The sequence below is a fragment of the Engystomops pustulosus genome, chromosome 3 (assembly GCF_040894005.1).
Source record: "Engystomops pustulosus chromosome 3, aEngPut4.maternal, whole genome shotgun sequence".
Classification (NCBI taxonomy): domain Eukaryota; kingdom Metazoa; phylum Chordata; class Amphibia; order Anura; family Leptodactylidae; genus Engystomops; species Engystomops pustulosus.
In genome coordinates, this window is record NC_092413.1 from 212,019,536 (window position 1) to 212,039,471 (window position 19,936).

Genomic DNA, 19,936 nt, shown 5'->3' on the forward strand with positions numbered 1-19,936 from the left:
CCAACTATAACATAGTGAAGTATAAGGAAATAAAGGGTAAATTTCTAGAATAAAATAAACTTTTTGTAGGGTCACATTTTTATCAAGAGTTAAGTTTTATCTTGATGTTCGTTCTCCTTAACCGGTATGGGATTCCCAAAAGATGTCAATTAAAATGCCAACCCGGTGGCAATATCAACATCATCATCAACCTCAATGTTGATTTTAAGTGTCTGGTTGGACTCCCTGAAAGAAACCCTTGGAGAAATCATAGGGTTAACGTCCAATTTTCTACTATGTTCACAATTTTTGCAACTGCCCAAATTGTACCCAACTATAACATAGTGAAGTATAAGGAAATAAAGGGTAAATTTCTAGAATAAAATAAATCTTTTGTAGGGTCACATTTTTATCAAGAGTTAGGTTTTTCCTTGATGTTTGTACTCCTTAACCGGTACGGGATTCCCAAAATATGTCAATTAAAATGGCAACCTGATGCCAATATCAACATCATCATCAGCCTCAATGTCAACAGTAACTTTAACATCAGTCTAAAGTTTAACTTTACTCTTACCTAAATGGCAACTTGAGTTTCTAGCCATAAGGCAACCTCAATGTCAAGTGTGACATCCACATCAATTTCAAAGTCAACCTTAATGGCAAACTAAATATTCACATCAACCTTAATGACAACCAAGTGTCAATATCAATATCATCGACTTCAATGCCAACCATGTCTTCACCTTCCATTTCAATGTGAAACTTAAAATCAACATCAACCTTAAGATAAAATTTCCTGTTAGCCCCATGTCAACTTCAATTGACTAGCCGAATGTCAAACTCAATGTCAAATTCAACATCAACCTTAATGTTAGTGCTAGCATCAACATCAATGTTGTCCTCAACATCAAATCTGCCTCATAATTAACGTCAACAAAGATCAAAGGCCCAGGTACAATCTATATATTGACGGAGACCTAGGATTCATCACGCTACTGAGTGAACATCAATAAATCATCCATCAGGTCACATGTAATGGGCTTCACACGTGATGCTCCACTCCGAATAACGAATTGAGCCAAACTGTATTACTTTCCTTACTTATAACCTACAGAAGAAAAGGAGAATAAAACGAAAGAAGGAGGAAATTCCAGCTGTGTTTTCCTTGACAGAAAATCCATCTTTCTCCTTTGGCAGTTAGCAACAAATTTCCCTCTGCTGATATACAGAATGAAACACAGAGTGCCATTGATTTCCAGTATGGAACGACGAGTAACACTAGACAAAGCTAATTTCATAGATATTTTCCAGGGGAAAAAGATTCCCTCTAATCTTTGCTCTGATTCCAATTTACTGTACATTTTCCAATCTCCGGGGATTAGAAATGCTTCGTTTACATTACAAGATTTATCAGAGTATTTTAAGACGTCACTGGAGGAGAGAACCTCAGTATGGAGCCCAGACATTGTCCTCACAAAGTTCAAGGTCCAGTGAAAGAAATTTAATGTACTCGGATGTCCTTGTGTAGGATCTAGAAGAGCTACATCACGAGGCAAACCAAAGGGAGAAAAGTGTCTTTCAAGATGAAAAAAACATGGCTGTTTTCAGGAGAAGATGACCTTAGATATAGGAAACTACTTCCTTGCCAAGAACTTCGACCTTGTTGAACGACAAATCAATATTGCAATCGACAATACCCATCAATGGGTATAACAACATCAATGGGTATAACGACATCAATGGGTATAACAACATCAATGGGTATAACGACATCAATGGGTATAACGACATCAATGGGTATAACGACATCAATGGGTATAACAACATCAATGGGTATAACGACATCAATGGGTTGGATTCCTGAAATCGCATAGGTGGCTGGTTCATGCCTTGGTTCCTCACGAGTTCTACTACCTAGTTTTCCACTATACGGGGGATCGTCTAAGGATATATTGGAAGCTTGGAAGCGTTTTCTGTTGTATACAATGGACACGTCTAATTGCTCTTTTGTATTTTACCTTGAGATGTTTTACCAACTAGTACGCTGTGGCCTCCTCTTTCCACCAAAGATTGTATGCCCCTCTTTTTATGTAGATCTCCTACCTGCACCAGAAACACAATTAGGGTAGCTTTCAAAAGACAAAAACAGTGTGGTACCCCAAACTCTGGGCCACTGAATGAAAAATCATGGGGCACATTTACTAAGGGTCCATCGGACACATTTCCGTCGGGTTTTGCGTTTTTTTTTCCGATTTACCCTCAATTGCCCCAGGTTTTTGGCGCACGCGGATCGGATTGTGGCTTGCGTGGAATTGGAACCGTGGAATTTAAAAATGAAATTGTGTCGCAAGATCAGCAATCACATGCACCAGGCGGACCTCACATGCACTGGCGGACCTCAGAAGGGGAAGCGACACATGCATGAAATTGGATGCACGATCTTAGTGAATCACGGCAGACCCGAATCCTCGTCGGACATTGCTGATCGGCGGGATCAACGGGACGGGTAAGTAAATGTGCCCCCATGGATTTTTCTTTGTTGGCCTACCATCGATGTCTGGAATGTCAACTCCTCTACTCTCATCTTCAAGGTCATTGCAAGGACCTCTCGACTCCAGAATGTATCCCTTATATGAAGACGTAATTTGTGCTTGGAAATCAGAGCTCTAGAAGGAGAAGTAAAGAAAAAGATCCTGATGAAAAAGGTCACTGTAACAGATGGGTTTAGAGATATCCACGGAAATGCAGTATAAGCTATGGAAGTCCTGAAAGGACAGCAGTCTGGTAAGATCTTCCACAGATACCCAATATTATGAAATGGATCTAATTCAGATTTTTTAATTACAATCCCCACTCTACGTTTCATATCCTCTCCAATTAGGGTTAATTTAACCAAAAAACTTGGTTCTATGGTGGCTCCAGTCAAACCGAGTTTCCAAGCCCGAAGGGATGTGGTGCTTCAGTTTAGGTGAGTATTGGGTTGTTTTTATGGAAGTTTCTGTGTGCATCATTATACTTATGGGGCCACTAAGGGAAAAATTGTGTGGGATTCACAAAGGAGGCAATGTATTAATTGGGAACCAATAAGGAGTATTAAACATTCTGGGGGTCACTAAGAGGTAATAATCTGTGTGGGGATACTAGGGAGATTTACTGTGTGGGGGCCGGTTTATATTGTGTGACAATCAGTACAGTGGTAGGTGACTGTAAGGGATCAGTCAGGGAGCAATATAGCATGTAAGGGGCTATATTGGGTTGGTATTGGACCAATCGGGGCCATTATATTGTGCGGGACCACTTAGGGTTATTATAATGTATGGCAACCAGTAAAGGGGCATGTGACTCTACGGGGGCAATTTTGGGATGGTATGGGGCCAATCAGGGCCATTATATTGTGCGGGACCACTTAGGGTTATTATAATATATGGCAACCAGTAAAGGGGCATGTGACTCTACGGGGGCTATTTTGGGATGGTATTGGGCCAATCAGGGCCATTATATTATGTTGGAGCACATACCTATATTATACTGCGAGGGGCCACTAAAGGAATATAATGAACAGAGTCAAAGGCGGCATAGTTGACGTCTCATTGGGGGAAAATGGGGGCCTACAATTGTCCTCTTTGTACGGGCCCACCATTGTCAAAATAGTCCTATACGTTGGTGGAAGCTAAACATTTTTAAGAAGTGGATGGAATCTTATGGGCCCAATACCATCCTGAAGCACTCATACTAATATGACTTAATCCTCACTGTTCTACTATAGACACAAACTCGGAGAACTTGCCTTCTCGTAAACCCGATGAGAATCCAGCACCACGATTTGTTCTTGAACCATTCGAAAGTTTGACATAAAGACATTATGGCGTCCTATAGGTCAGGTGCTTCAACTCTGAACATTCCCACCTCGGAACATCATCCCCTTCCATCGCACACAGTGCAAATTGGAAACCCCCTTTAATTTATGACTTTTTGACCCGATCCTGCATGCGTTTATAGATTGTGAATCCCATGAAAATCTCACGCGTTTCGCCTTAAATCCTACAACTCAAATAGCTTTATGAAATATTCTCTAGAAACATATGCATAGTAAATCACCCACCCCGCTCGCTCATATTTCATTGCAGTACATGAATTGGGGAGCTGGCATCCGCAGCGTTCCTGGTGTATTATGAGGCTCAGTAGTAAGAGGACGGCCATATTAAACACCTTGGCCTGGGAATACGGCCATCTCAGGTTACCGCCTTGTAACAGCAGTTAATTATGGCATTATCCTTCTTGGTTATGGCCAAGGAAAGGCGTGCGATAAAATCCCAGCACATTTAATGTGTTTCCTGAAAATTCCTTCTGCCTGGAAAAACTAACTTTTTCTGTGTTTGGGCCAATCATGTTTTTACATTATAAGACTGACAGATTATTTCTGTAGAAGAAGATATTTTCACCAAAGCTACTACACGAGGTTAGAAGACAGTAGTTATATAAAAAGGTGTTCATACACTGCCATAACAAAGATGGCGAAGGCACAAAAGGGCCATAAGTATTATAGTAGTTATATTCCTGTACATAGGGGGCAGTATTATAGTAGTTATATTCTTGTACATAGGGGGCAGTATTATAGTAGTTATATTCCTGTACATAGGGGGCAGTATTATAGTAGTTATATTCTTGTACATAGGGGGCAGTATTATAGTAGTTATATTCTTGTACATAGGGGGTAGTATTATAGTAGTTATATTCTTGTACATAGGGGGCCGTATTAAAGTAGTTATATTCTTGTACATAGGGGGCAGTATTATAGTAGTTATATTCCTGTACATAGGGGGCAGTATTATAGTAGTTATATTCTTGTACATAGGGGGCAGTATTATAGTAGTTATATTCCTGTACATAGGGGGCAGTATTATAGTAGTTATATTCCTGTACATTGGGGGCAGTATTATAGTAGTTATATTCCTGTACATAGGGGGCAGTATTATAGTAGTTATATTCTTGTACATAGGGGGCAGTATTATAGTAGTTATATTCTTGTACATAGGGGGTAGTATTATAGTAGCTATATTCTTGTACATAGGGGGCAGTATTATAGTAGTTATATTCCTGTACATAGGGGGCAGTATTATAGTAGTTATATTCTTGTACATAGGGGGCAGTATTATAGTAGTTATATTCCTGTACATAGGGGGCAGTATTATAGTAATTATATTCTTGTACATAGGGGGCAGTATTATAGTAGTTATATTCTTGTACATAGGGGGTAGTATTATAGTAGCTATATTCTTGTACATAGGGGGCAGTATTATAGTAGTTATATTCCTGTACATAGGGGGCAGTATTATAGTAGTTATATTCTTGTACATAGGGGGCAGTATTATAGTAGTTATATTCTTGTACATAGGGGGCTGTATTATAGTAGTTATATTCTTGTACATAGAGGACAGTATTATAGTAGTTATATTCTTGTACATAGGGGGCAGTATTATAGTAGTTATATTCCTGTACATAGGGGGCAGTATTATAGTAGTTATATTCCTGTACATAGGGGGCAGTATTATAGTAGTTATATTCTTGTACATAGGGGGCAGTATTATAGTAGTTATATTCTTGTACATAGGGGGCCGTATTAAAGTAGTTATATTCTTGTACATAGGGGGCAGTATTATAGTAGTTATATTCTTGTACATAGGGGGCAGTATTATAGTAGTTATATTCTTGTACATAGGGGGCAGTATTATAGTAGTTATATTCCTGTACATAGGGGGCAGTATTATAGTAGTTATATTCCTGTACATAGGGGGCAGTATTATAGTAGTTATATTCTTGTACATAGTGGGCAGTATTATAGTAGTTATATTCTTGTACATAGGGGGCAGTAGTATAGTATTATATTCTTGTACATAGGGAGCAGTATTATAGTAGTTATATTCCTGTATATAGGGGGAAGTATTATAGTAGTTATATTCCTGTACATAGGGGGCCGGATTATAGTAGTTATATTCCTGTACATAGGGGGCAGTAGTATAGTAGTTATATTCCTGTACATAGGGGCAGTATTATAGTAGGTATATTCCTGTACATAGGGGGCAGTATTATAGTAGGTATATTCCTGTACATAGGGGACAGTATTATAGTAGTTATATTCTTGTACATAGGGGGCAGTATTATAGTAGTTATATTCCTGTACATAGGGGGCAGTATTATAGTAGTTATATTCTTGTACATAGGGGCAGTATGATAGTAGTTATATTCATGTACATAGGGGGCAGTATTATAGTAGTTATATTCCTGTACATAGGGGGCAGTATTATAGTAGTTATATTCTTGTACATAGGGGGCAGTATTATAGTAGTTATATTCTTGTACATAGGGGGCTGTATTATAGTAGTTATATTCTTGTACATAGAGGACAGTATTATAGTAGTCATATTCTTGTACATAGGGGGCAGTATTATAGTAGTTATATTCTTGTGCATAGGGGGGCATTATTATAGTAGTTATATTCTTGTACATAGGGGCAGTATCATAGTAGTTATATTCTTGTACATAGGGGGCAGTATTATAGTAGTTATATTCTTGTACATAGGGGCAGTATGATAGTAGTTATATTCATGTACATAGGGGGCAGTATTATAGTAGTTATATTCCTGTACATAGGGGGCAGTATTATAGTAGTTATATTCTTGTACATAGGGGGCAGTATTATAGTAGTTATATTCTTGTACATAGGGGGCTGTATTATAGTAGTTATATTCTTGTACATAGAGGACAGTATTATAGTAGTTATATTCTTGTACATAGGGGGCAGTATTATAGTAGTTATATTCTTGTGCATAGGGGGGCATTATTATAGTAGTTATATTCTTGTACATAGGGGCAGTATCATAGTAGTTATATTCTTGTACATAGGGGGCAGTATTATAGTAGGTATATTCCTGTACATAGGGGGCAGTATTAAAGTAGCTATATTCCTGTACATAGGGGGCAGTATTATAGTAGTTATATTCTTGTACATAGGGGGCAGTATTATAGTAGTTATATTCCTGTACAAAGGGGGCATTATTATAGTAGCTATATTTCTGTACATAGGGGGCAGTATTATAGTAGTTATGTTCTTGAACATAGGGGCTGTATTATAGTAGTTATATTCATGTACATAGGGGGCAGTATTATAGTAGTTATATTCCTGTACATAGGGGGCAGTATTATAGTAGTTATATTCCTGTATATAGGGGCAGTATTATAGTAGTTATATTCTTGTACATAGGGGGCAGTGTTATAGTAGTTATATTCTTGTACATAGGGGGCAGTATTATAGTAGTTATATTCTTGTACATAGGGGGCAGTATTATAGTAGTTATATTCCTGTACAAAGGGGGCATTATTATAGTAGCTATATTCCTGTACATAGGGGGCAGTATTATAGTAGTTATATTCTTGTACATAGGGGCTGTATTATAGTAGTTATATTCATGTACATAGGGGGCAGTATTATAGTAGTTATATTCCTGTACATAGGGGGCAGTATTATAGTAGTTATATTCCTGTATATAGGGGCAGTATTATAGTACTTATATTCTTGTACATAGGGGGCAGTGTTATAGTAGTTATATTCTTGTACATAGGGGGCAGTATTATAGTAGTTATATTCCTGTACATAGGGGGCAGTATTATAGTAGTTATATTCCTGTACATAGGGGGCAGTATTATAGTAGTTATATTCTTGTACATAGGGGGCAGTATTATAGTAGTTATATTCTTGTACATAGGGGGCCGTATTAAAGTAGTTATATTCTTGTACATAGGGGGCAGTATTATAGTAGTTATATTCTTGTACATAGGGGGCAGTATTATAGTAGTTATATTCTTGTACATAGGGGGCAGTATTATAGTAGTTATATTCCTGTACATAGGGGGCAGTATTATAGTAGTTATATTCCTGTACATAGGGGGCAGTATTATAGTAGTTATATTCTTGTACATAGTGGGCAGTATTATAGTAGTTATATTCTTGTACATAGGGGGCAGTAGTATAGTATTATATTCTTGTACATAGGGAGCAGTATTATAGTAGTTATATTCCTGTATATAGGGGGAAGTATTATAGTAGTTATATTCCTGTACATAGGGGGCCGGATTATAGTAGTTATATTCCTGTACATAGGGGGCAGTAGTATAGTAGTTATATTCCTGTACATAGGGGCAGTATTATAGTAGGTATATTCCTGTACATAGGGGGCAGTATTATAGTAGGTATATTCCTGTACATAGGGGACAGTATTATAGTAGTTATATTCTTGTACATAGGGGGCAGTATTATAGTAGTTATATTCCTGTACATAGGGGGCAGTATTATAGTAGTTATATTCTTGTACATAGGGGCAGTATGATAGTAGTTATATTCATGTACATAGGGGGCAGTATTATAGTAGTTATATTCCTGTACATAGGGGGCAGTATTATAGTAGTTATATTCTTGTACATAGGGGGCAGTATTATAGTAGTTATATTCTTGTACATAGGGGGCTGTATTATAGTAGTTATATTCTTGTACATAGAGGACAGTATTATAGTAGTCATATTCTTGTACATAGGGGGCAGTATTATAGTAGTTATATTCTTGTGCATAGGGGGGCTTTATTATAGTAGTTATATTCTTGTACATAGGGGCAGTATCATAGTAGTTATATTCTTGTACATAGGGGGCAGTATTATAGTAGTTATATTCTTGTACATAGGGGCAGTATGATAGTAGTTATATTCATGTACATAGGGGGCAGTATTATAGTAGTTATATTCCTGTACATAGGGGGCAGTATTATAGTAGTTATATTCTTGTACATAGGGGGCAGTATTATAGTAGTTATATTCTTGTACATAGGGGGCTGTATTATAGTAGTTATATTCTTGTACATAGAGGACAGTATTATAGTAGTTATATTCTTGTACATAGGGGGCAGTATTATAGTAGTTATATTCTTGTGCATAGGGGGGCATTATTATAGTAGTTATATTCTTGTACATAGGGGCAGTATCATAGTAGTTATATTCTTGTACATAGGGGGCAGTATTATAGTAGGTATATTCCTGTACATAGGGGGCAGTATTAAAGTAGCTATATTCCTGTACATAGGGGGCAGTATTATAGTAGTTATATTCTTGTACATAGGGGGCAGTATTATAGTAGTTATATTCCTGTACAAAGGGGGCATTATTATCGTAGCTATATTCCTGTACATAGGGGGCAGTATTATAGTAGTTATGTTCTTGTACATAGGGGCTGTATTATAGTAGTTATATTCATGTACATAGGGGGCAGTATTATAGTAGTTATATTCCTGTACATAGGGGGCAGTATTATAGTAGTTATATTCCTGTATATAGGGGCAGTATTATAGTAGTTATATTCTTGTACATAGGGGGCAGTGTTATAGTAGTTATATTCTTGTACATAGGGGGCAGTATTATAGTAGTTATATTCTTGTACATAGGGGGCAGTATTATAGTAGTTATATTCCTGTACAAAGGGGGCATTATTATAGTAGCTATATTCCTGTACATAGGGGGCAGTATTATAGTAGTTATATTCTTGTACATAGGGGCTGTATTATAGTAGTTATATTCATGTACATAGGGGGCAGTATTATAGTAGTTATATTCCTGTACATAGGGGGCAGTATTATAGTAGTTATATTCCTGTATATAGGGGCAGTATTATAGTAGTTATATTCTTGTACATAGGGGGCAGTTTTATAGTAGTTATATTCTTGTACATAGGGGGCAGTATTATAGTAGTTAGATTCTTGTACATAGGGGGCAGTATTATAGTAGTTATATTCTTGTACATAGGGGCAGTATTATTGTAGTTATATTCCTGTACATAGGGGGCAGTATTATAGTAGTTATATTCGGGTAAATAAGGGGCAGTATTATAGTAGTTAGATTCTTGTACATAGGGGGCAGTATTATAGTAGTTATATTCTTGTACATAGGGGGCAGTATTATAGTAGGTATATTCCTGTACATAGGGGACAGAATTATAGTAGTTATATTCCTGTACATAGGGGGCAGTATTATAGTAGTTATATTCTTGTACATAGGGGGCAGTATTATAGTAGTTATATTCCTGTACATAGGGGGCAGTATTATAGTAGTTATATTCTTGTACATAGGGGCAGTATGATAGTAGTTATATTCATGTACATAGGGGGCAGTATTATAGTAGTTATATTCCTGTACATAGGGGGCAGTATTATAGTAGTTATATTCTTGTACATAGGGGGCAGTATTATAGTAGTTATATTCTTGTACATAGGGGGCTGTATTATAGTAGTTATATTCCTGTACATAGGGGGCAGTATTATAGTAGTTATATTCTTGTACATAGGGGGCAGTATTATAGTAGTTATATTCTTGTACATAGAGGACAGTATTATAGTAGTTATATTCTTGTACATAGGGGGCAGTATTATAGTAGTTATATTCTTGTGCATAGCGGGGCATTATTATAGTAGTTATATTTTTGTACATAGAGGACAGTATTATAGTAGTTATATTCTTGTACATAGGGGGCAGTATTATAGTAGTTATATTCTTGTGCATAGCGGGGCATTATTATAGTAGTTATATTCTTGTATATAGGGGCAGTATCATACTAGTTATATTCTTGTACATAGGGGGCAGTATTATAGTAGGTATATTCCTGTACATAGGGGGCAGTATTATAGTAGCTATATTCCTGTACATAGGGGGCAGTATTATAGTAGTTATATTCTTGTACATAGGGGGCAGTATTATAGTAGTTATATTCCTGTACAAAGGGGGCATTATTATAGTAGCTATATTCCTGTACATAGGGGGCAGTATTATAGTAGTTATATTCATGTACATAGGGGGCAGTATTATAGTAGTTATATTCCTGTACATAGGGGGCAGTATTATAGTAGTTATATTCCTGTATATAGGGGCAGTATTATAGTAGTTATATTCTTGTACATAGGGGGCAGTGTTATAGTAGTTATATTCTTGTACATAGGGGGCAGTATTATAGTAGTTATATTCTTGTACATAGGGGGCTGTATTATAGTAGTTAGATTCTTGTACATAGGGGGCAGTATTATAGTAGTTATATTCTTGTACATAGGGGCAGTATTATTGTAGTTATATTCCTGTACATAGGGGGCAGTATTATAGTAGTTATATTCGGGTAAATAAGGGGCAGTATTATAGTAGTTAGATTCTTGTACATAGGGGGCAGTATTATAGTAGTTATATTCTTGTACATAGGGGGCAGTATTATAGTAGTTATATTCCTGTACATAGGGGGCAGTATTATAGTAGTTATATTCTTGTACATAGGGGCAGTATTATAGTAGTTATATTCCTGTACATAGGGGGCAGTATTATAGTAGTTAGATTCTTGTACATAGGGGGCAGTATTATAGTAGTTTTATCCTTGTACATAGGGGGTAGTATTATAGTAGTTATATTCTTGTACATAGGGGGCAGTATTATAGTAGTTATATTCCTGTACATAGGGGGTAGTATTATAGTAGTTATATTCTTGTACATAGGGGGCAGTATTATAGTAGTTATATTCTTGTACATAGGGGGCAGTATTATAGTAGTTATATTCTTGTACATAGGAGGCAGTATTATAGTAGTTATATTCATGTACATAGGGGGCAGTAGTATAGTAGTTATATTGTGATTATTATATGTTCTCTGTCTGATCTCTGCCTACCCAGACCCTAGACTGTCATTGACTTTTCTCTGCCTGAGCTCTGTGGGCTTCAAACTGGCATCATGTGAGTGGTCTTAGTCAACTGCTGCCTTTACTTGGAGTAATCTAAAAGGTAACAGCCTTATGTCAGTGTCACTGTGGAGTCCACATATATACAGGGAGGGTCCATGACCTACTGTTCATCATTATACTATTTACCTAAGTCAATATTTTCATGAATCTGGTTGAAGCATCATCTACTCTACCGATAACCCACACGACAGAGAGGATAAAACTGTAGCCAAAATTCTGAAGTCCTAAAATGTAGGATAAGTTGCAAATGTAGAAAAAAAATACAAGTGAGGTTTTATCAAAAGCGCTTGTCTACTGAAAAAAAAAGTATTAGATTTGAAGATTGGGAAAATCTCCAAACACAATCATAGACATGAATGTGATTAACGTAGCGTCCTGCGAGAGCCAGCTATTAAGTCATATCAAGATGCCTGGAGGTTCCTCCACTCCTTTAATCATTGTCTTCAGAGGCTGATTATTAAGGAGTAGTGGGGTTTGGCAGGGCTATCGCAGCACAATGGGCTCTTACTTGATTTGCTACAAATTCAGATGATGAATATATCCCCCGGCTTTCTGCCGGGTCCCATTGGGGCCAAGAATTTACTGGGATCTGGAGTTGAAGGTGGATGATTATTAGATGCACAGATAAACATGTTCTTTGCATTCCTCCTCCATATGTAAACCTTCCTTAGGATGAATAAGGAATTGGCTGTTTAATCAACAGGTTCCAATCCAGATCCATGTCAATCGTGCCATTGGGCTAAGGCCAATAATGTGCCACATGGCCATCCTGAGCTTACTTGGGCACACAGAGGCTCCAAACAAGTTTCACTCCTTGAATTCAGTATCATCCATGTGCTTAAGATGAAATACAATTATTTATTGATGCCATCACTACTAGGTGTAAGGATTAGGTGACTTGTCTAAGATATAGCATATGAGGAACAGTTGACCCTACAGATGCCTTTGATGGACAACATCTTGAAGTGGCACAATGTGGAGTAAAGGATCAGTTCAGACAAGTCGTGGTGATACAGGAGGTGTTACGGGATAAGCAGGAGAGCACCTGGTTTCATCGGTCAGGACCATGGTTTGGGGCAGCGCCATTCTGACATTAATAATAATTCTTTTATTTATATAGCGCACACAGATTACGCAGCGCTGCACAAGCATGTCAAATCGTTCCCTGTCCCCATGGGGCTCACAATCTAAACAACCTAACAGTATGTTTTGAAGTGTGGGAGGAAACCGGAGTACCCGGAGGAAACCCACGCAAACGCGGAGAGAACATACAAACTCTTTGCAGATGTTGACCTGGGTGGGATTCGAACCCAGGACCCCAGTGCTGCAAGGCAGAAGTGCTACTCACTCAGCCACCGTGCCGCCCATTAGGTGCAGATCTTAAAGATGGGAATGTAAGGGTCTGCAGTTGACCACCACCATTCCTTACGTCATGTTTGAGACCCATAAGCATTTGGCTTATTGTTGTTGAGGACCCTTAAGGGTTTTAACTACAGCAAAAGCTGAGCAGGAAAGTGGACATGGGCCTGAGAGTATTTATATGGACTGAGGAACAGTAGGTAGGAAGTTGGAGCACAAATGGAAGGGCCCGAGTTAAATATTAAGTTTCCAACAGAGAGGGCCGATGAGCTGTATGAATGTTGAGAAGGAGACAGTCAGTGCAGATTACACCGCACACTGACTGCACTCAAGAAAAGGGCCAAAGTCGTCCTAAGGGTTGGGGCTTACTATGCGCGGTGAAAACAAGGTAGGTGGCAATCAGAACCACAAGCAGCCATAGATGTGAGGCCACCGAAGACCTAGAATGGGTGTGGAAGTGGCCAGGCTAGGTACCGCAAAGAGCCTTGTGAGCCCTTAGCCCTGGAGGTGCATTAGTAGTACCGCTAGCGATAGCAGGTATTAGAGACAGATATGTTCCCTTTGAGTAAGCTCATCCTGGTTCCTGCAACGGTGCAAGTGCTAGTACATCCTTCACGTGGTGGTCCACTGTACAATTTCCCATGATGGCCTTCTGTTATTCTGGCTGAGCCCACCTGAAAGTAAAATGAGATCCAACTAAACAAAGAACTGTGTTGTGCATCCTTCTTCCTGAGCTGGCCTTGTTACATCCTACAGGACCCTCATTTAGGACGTATCATGTGGATGGGAATAGGCTGAAGATGGTGGTTGGGTTTATTCGAACAAAAGCAATTTTCCAGGATGTCTAAACTAATGAGAATATTTCCCAGTTGCTCATCTTGGATGTGTCTTATTTATCTTTGTCTCTCCCCCCATGGAGGATGATTAGAATCACATTGTGGGTAGTAATGTTCTTGAGAACCTTGCTAGCAGCCAGCCCTTGATATCAAAGACAAGATGTGTTTGGTCAGATGCGAAATGGCGCTTACCTGTGACACGGGTCTGGCAGTGGAGCAGATCTATGAGCTGTGTACATGACAAATGTGGTCTCCGCTTCCCAGGACAGCTCATAAATGTTATCACTGCCCATAAATGATCTGAGGAGAACAGAGAATTTTTTCGGCCTTTCCTACGGGGGATAGTAACACAATGGCAATAGAAATACTTCAGAAACATTGTTACGAGCTGCAAATGCAGAAATGATCTGACGAGCCAGAAGGACAAGCCTGTTTTATCGGATTAGGGGAAACCTTTGACTCCGACTTGAAAGCATCGTGTAGCTGACCAGAGATCTCCTCCGATAACCATACGTGAGCAAAAACTGATCTTCCGAGGCGATGAATGAGACGTGTGTAGAGGAACCGTAACCACAACGGCTCTGGAGATATGTTCTCATTTCTTCACCCTGGTCTTGACTGTACAGAGATCACTCAATCAAGTCCAGGCTGCTCCTCAAGCCGAGTTAAAAAGGATATCAGATTCACATGGATATCATTAATCCGGTTCTCCTTGGCATTGATAATTAATGAATCAATGTGATCCTAGTGTTATCCTAGAAAAAAGAAGTTTCCAACCACCTTAAAACCAATTTTATAAAATTAGTTGTTTTCACGCTGACTTAAAATTTTTTGGTTGCAAGTTTTGCTGACAATACCTTTGAGTCAGTACTGGATCATAATGTCAGCAGTTTGGGTGGCAGCCTCGAGTCCAAGCCTTTTAGGGGGCTCATGGCCATCCAAACCACCCATGCGTGAGAAGAACCTTCAACCATGAAATCCTTGTACATCTGTTCCTGCTCTCAATACACATGTACACAAAAGCCATTTCAAAACCTTTGGGTGTCCTCCAAAGGTCCTAAAACCACAGATTGAAAGGCAGAAGGGACACATCCTCCATTCCCCAAGAAGCTGATTCTAGCACCAGATGTAGGAGGTGATTTCAGACTTGTAGGGGCCAGAATATCCATACAGTCCAGGACCCATGGTGGTCTTATCACCCCTGCTTGGAGTGGCCTTCAGAAGCAAGAATTTACCATCAGGCTCAAATTTTAAATTGTGACTGGCAAATCCAAGAAAAATTGTAGATCGTAGTGCATTGTTGGTGGAATTAGTGGAACTGTTAAGTTCAGTTCAGGAATCCTTACCCGGATGTGTACACTATCAACACCAGTGATTATAGGTACCAGTATCAAGTGTTACTGGTTGGGATTGACCCTAAACGCCAAAGTTCTGGCTGAAGTCCAGGGACCCAAATCCATAATATTTGGCATGGCAGAGTTGTTTGCCCAACTCTAGTTGTTACCCAACACAATGGGTGACAGGACAAAAGTCCACCAATGATGCTCTGCCAAACCCCAGCACCAGCTCTTCCTGTCTCATAATTTGCCACATGCATGACTTGTTGGTGGTTTCTGCCATGTTTATGCACACCGGTAAAACGAGATTCAATAAAAACACTGTGTGAACGAAGCCAAAAAGAGATCAACCATTGTGGGTGCCAGGGAGATATATTATCCAGCAGTGATTAGTCAGACCTTGAAGTTAATGGTACTTATTTGTAAGGGGTCCCGCGGTCGCATTTCCGTTGGGTTTTCGGAGATCGTTCCGCCGGGACAGGGATTGTGTCGCACACGACTGGATTTCGGCACAATCGCACCGGCTTTCACGCGACACAAATCGGGGGGTGTGCCTTCGGATGATCTGATTGATGCGGACTGAGCGCAGGATTTAACTTTAAATTTGCGTCGCAAGGCAATGCACTTACATGCACCGGGAAGAAGAAGGTGAACTCCAGCGGACCTGAGCGGGGAAGCGACACTTGCAGGATATCGGGCGCACGATCTACGTGAATCGCGGCAGACTTCATCCTCGTCGGACACTCGGGGATCGCACAGGACCGGGTAAATAAATGTGCCCCAATGTGTTGGAAGAAGGAGGGGGTGATAATTCAAGAAGAAGTAGTGTTATTTTTTGTTGGACCATGTGGATGGTACTATATTGTGTACCTACTATGGTGCCCCCCAGTGGCAGGGGCTAATTGGTGTACATGGCTTAGCTTTTTGATAACCTGGCATTTGTCACCTCACGTGTTGTAGATTACAAGTTTTCGTACATCTCATGTCCTATCCCTATATCACTGGACCAGTGAGCTGAGTGAACATGGACCGGTCACCCGCCATGCGGCGATGCGTAGACAGACCATATTTTCACGTTAACTTCTTCAGATTCGCATGGGGAAGTATCTGTGAGCTGAGTTTATGAGGAATCTGTCCTCGCGTCTGGTTCGCATTACAGAGAGCGGAGAAGAGACCGGGCCGCCCGCCTTCAGCCCGGGAGATGAAATTTATTTGCAGTTACTGCCGTGAACAAAGGACAAGAAAAATAGTTGTGATCGGTGCCAGTCACACGTCGTAGAAGGTATGCAGCCCATTACGCCGCAGGTTTTCTTTGGCACAAACGCGCAAACATCAAGCCTATCACTGAGCCGGGTGTGAGGATTATTACATTAATACTTTATAATATACAGTTATATGAAGAGGGGTGAAATGTAAGCACAGGGCAGGGGCTGGGCACATGAAATAAATACTGGTTATTCTTCTCTACACACAAGTCCAATATTCTGGAGTATAAGAGACAAAATAACCTCCTGCTTGTTATCTAGACCATCAGATTTTACAGTTTGCAACTTGCTGCTCGATTAATGTGAGTCTTCTTCAGCCTTCATATGAAAAGACCAGAGTATTGTGGAAAAAAGCAGCTCCCTGCCTCTCTCACAGCGGGAATTCACAGCATGTTCAAAACCAGCAGTTTGCAGCTGCATCCCATTCTGCCTATCAGCAACATCTATTAGTCTACAAGTCTTCCGTTTCTTCTGCAGGTCCCCAAAAAGAAGTAAGACACAAACTGTTTCTGCAGACACAAGTCTAATAAACAAGTCTAAAAAAAAACCCCAAAATACACCAAACGCAAAAACAGACAAGAGATCTGTGGTTTGCAATAACTGACCATTGGGGGGAAAAAAATTAAGTGTGAAAAAAATCACTGAAGCCAGGAAGAGAAAACCAATCTGTACGTGTCCATAAGCCAAAATGGGTTCAGACAAAAATCACTGAATAGAGAAGCTCTATATGCCTCTATCATAGCAGGAATTCACAGCACAGTTAAAGGGAACCTGCCATCAGCTTTACGACATCAGTAAGGGTATGAAATATCCCTTCTCGTTTCACACTTTTCTGTTAAAGCTACCAAGGTTACCTATAAAAACCTTCTGCAAAGTCTGATGAAAATGACCTGGATTGTGAGTGGAATAAAATTTTGCCCAAGTTTCGCTTGTTTTCACTTTAGATACTCGCATTTTGAATAGAACCTAAAAACAATTGGTTGCTTTAAACCAGTTTATAGGTGAATTACACTCAGCCTATCCGCTATACAGCAAAGCACCATGTAAGACTCTAGGTTGGATTTCACTTGCCCAATGTTGCAACCATTCATGTGGTTTCTGTACTAAGCAGTTATGTGCCTCTCTCACAGCAGGAATGCACAGCAATGTTCAGCAGTTACACCAGGTCCATCAGCTTGGCTTCTGTGGGATTCATAGGTTTTATGGAAGCAATCATTTTCAAGATGCACCAAAAGTACCAACCCTTGACAACCCTTATGAGTAGAAGTGGCTTATTGAAGTTGGAATTGATGCTATATTTAGTCTTGGTTTGTGCCAGGCTTAAGTTAGGTTATTTGAGATTGGAGTGTCTAATTTTGAAAGGAATACGGCACATTTGCAGATTTAAGATGGTTTCTACCTCTTTCATGCTAATTACCTGGTGTCCAAATTACAATACTTCTCAAAGTAGAGCGTAGTTTCTGATCATTTTTTCAGCAACGTCTATCCCCTCAACCTCAAGAGCCTGGACTACGAAGACATTGCCACAATCTTTAAAGTAAATCTATCATCCAAATCCATCCTGATAAACCAGTGACACTTACTCATAGATCAAGACACAGTAGCTGTAGTAATGTTCTTATATATGCTATCCATGGCCTCCTGCCTTCTAAAATCAACTTTTACAATTATGCTAAGGAGCCACAAGTGCTCTGGGAGCACTTTCCTCCCACTGTGTGTAGAAACTTCCTGTGCTGCAGTGAGATCACATCAGGCAGAGGGGGAAGACAATGTAACAGCCCATGAGGCTACAGCACAGAGCAGCTCTGGTAACACCCCCAGAGCCCTTCTGGCTCATTAGCATAATTTTTAAAGTTGATTTTAGAACGAGGGAGGCCATGGTTAACAAATATCTATGATCAATGATCTATGAGTAAGTGTCCCTGGTTTATCATTATGGATTTTTATGGTGGATTTCCTTTAAAGGAGTTTTCGCACAAACTTGCTGATTGGTGGGGGTCTCAGCAATGAACCCCCACAGATCACAAGAACAGAATGTCACATGTACCCCAGTCGGACCCACCCCTTGTCGCTCCCTGAGATGACCGGTCGCCCAGGAGCGGACAGAGATTGCCGAGTGCAGTGCTGTGCAACCTCCGTCAGCTCCAAGTGCGACTGACTGCTCCGGTCATCTTGTGTAGCGAAGAGAGGTCTGACTAGGGTACATTGGGCCACATTTATCATTTGTTTTTTCTGTTGTTTTTGCGCCTTTTCGTTTATGCGCACCGTTTTTGCGCCATTTTTGCGATTAAACGGCAAATTAGCCGCGCAGCTAAAATAACCACCTTTCCCTCATCTATCGTTCTATTCCAGATGTTTTGCTGAGCCTAATGATATTCATCACGTGCGACTTTTGCATTTAGGCGCAAAAACGGGCGCAAAAACACTCCAGCCCGAAGGTGGCGTTATCTGAGAAGAAAGCACTGAGCCCCTTTGCAGAAGAGCTCATTTCTAGCAGCAAAGCTCAGCCAGACACTGGAACAGATAATAGATACAATTAGATACATTACAGACAGGAGCTGCACTCTATTTACAGTTCATCACCTTCTATTTACAAAATATTCTGCAAAACCTGAGCTCAAAGCAGAAGTTTGCACAAGTTTGCAGAAGCTTGTAGAAGTTTGCAGATACTGCAAACAAGTGTCCCCCATGTAATTCTGCACAGTGTCTGAGGGGGATACTGTGCAGAATTACAGGGGTGCAGCAGGAGACCAGCACTGGGGGATCCCCTCCAGGAGAAGCCAATGCTGAGGAGGTCACTGGGTGCTGGGTGTCACACACCTTGTTGCTGCTGAGGAGGTCACTGGGTGCTGGGTGTCACACACCTGGGTGCTGCTGAGGAGGTCACTGGGTGCAGGGTGTCACACACCTGGGTGCTGCTGTGAGGGTTATCTTCATTCTGGGCTGTGGGAGAAGCAGAGAGGAGCTTGTAGCAGGATCACATGTAAGTGCCCGAATCTAACATTGCGCCTAAACTGCGCCTAAACTGTGTTAAAGTAAAGTGATTAATAAGAGGCAGAAAATATACTTATCACAGATGGTTGTAGCTTGTGATAATTCTGGCAAAACAGTGCGCCCGAATTTAGGCGCAACTACTACACTTAGGCGCACAAAAGTGATAAATGTGGCCCATAGTTCTCCAGATCTGTGAGGGTCCCATCACTAAGCCCCCCATCAATCAAGTTGGGCCCTAACTTGTTTTGTAGGACATTCCCTCTAAGGATTGTGCAAATTAAGAACAAAAAAAAACTAAAAAAAAAAAAAAAACTGCTACAAATAGCCCAAGATGAAAAGGACACCCCCTCCCGATTC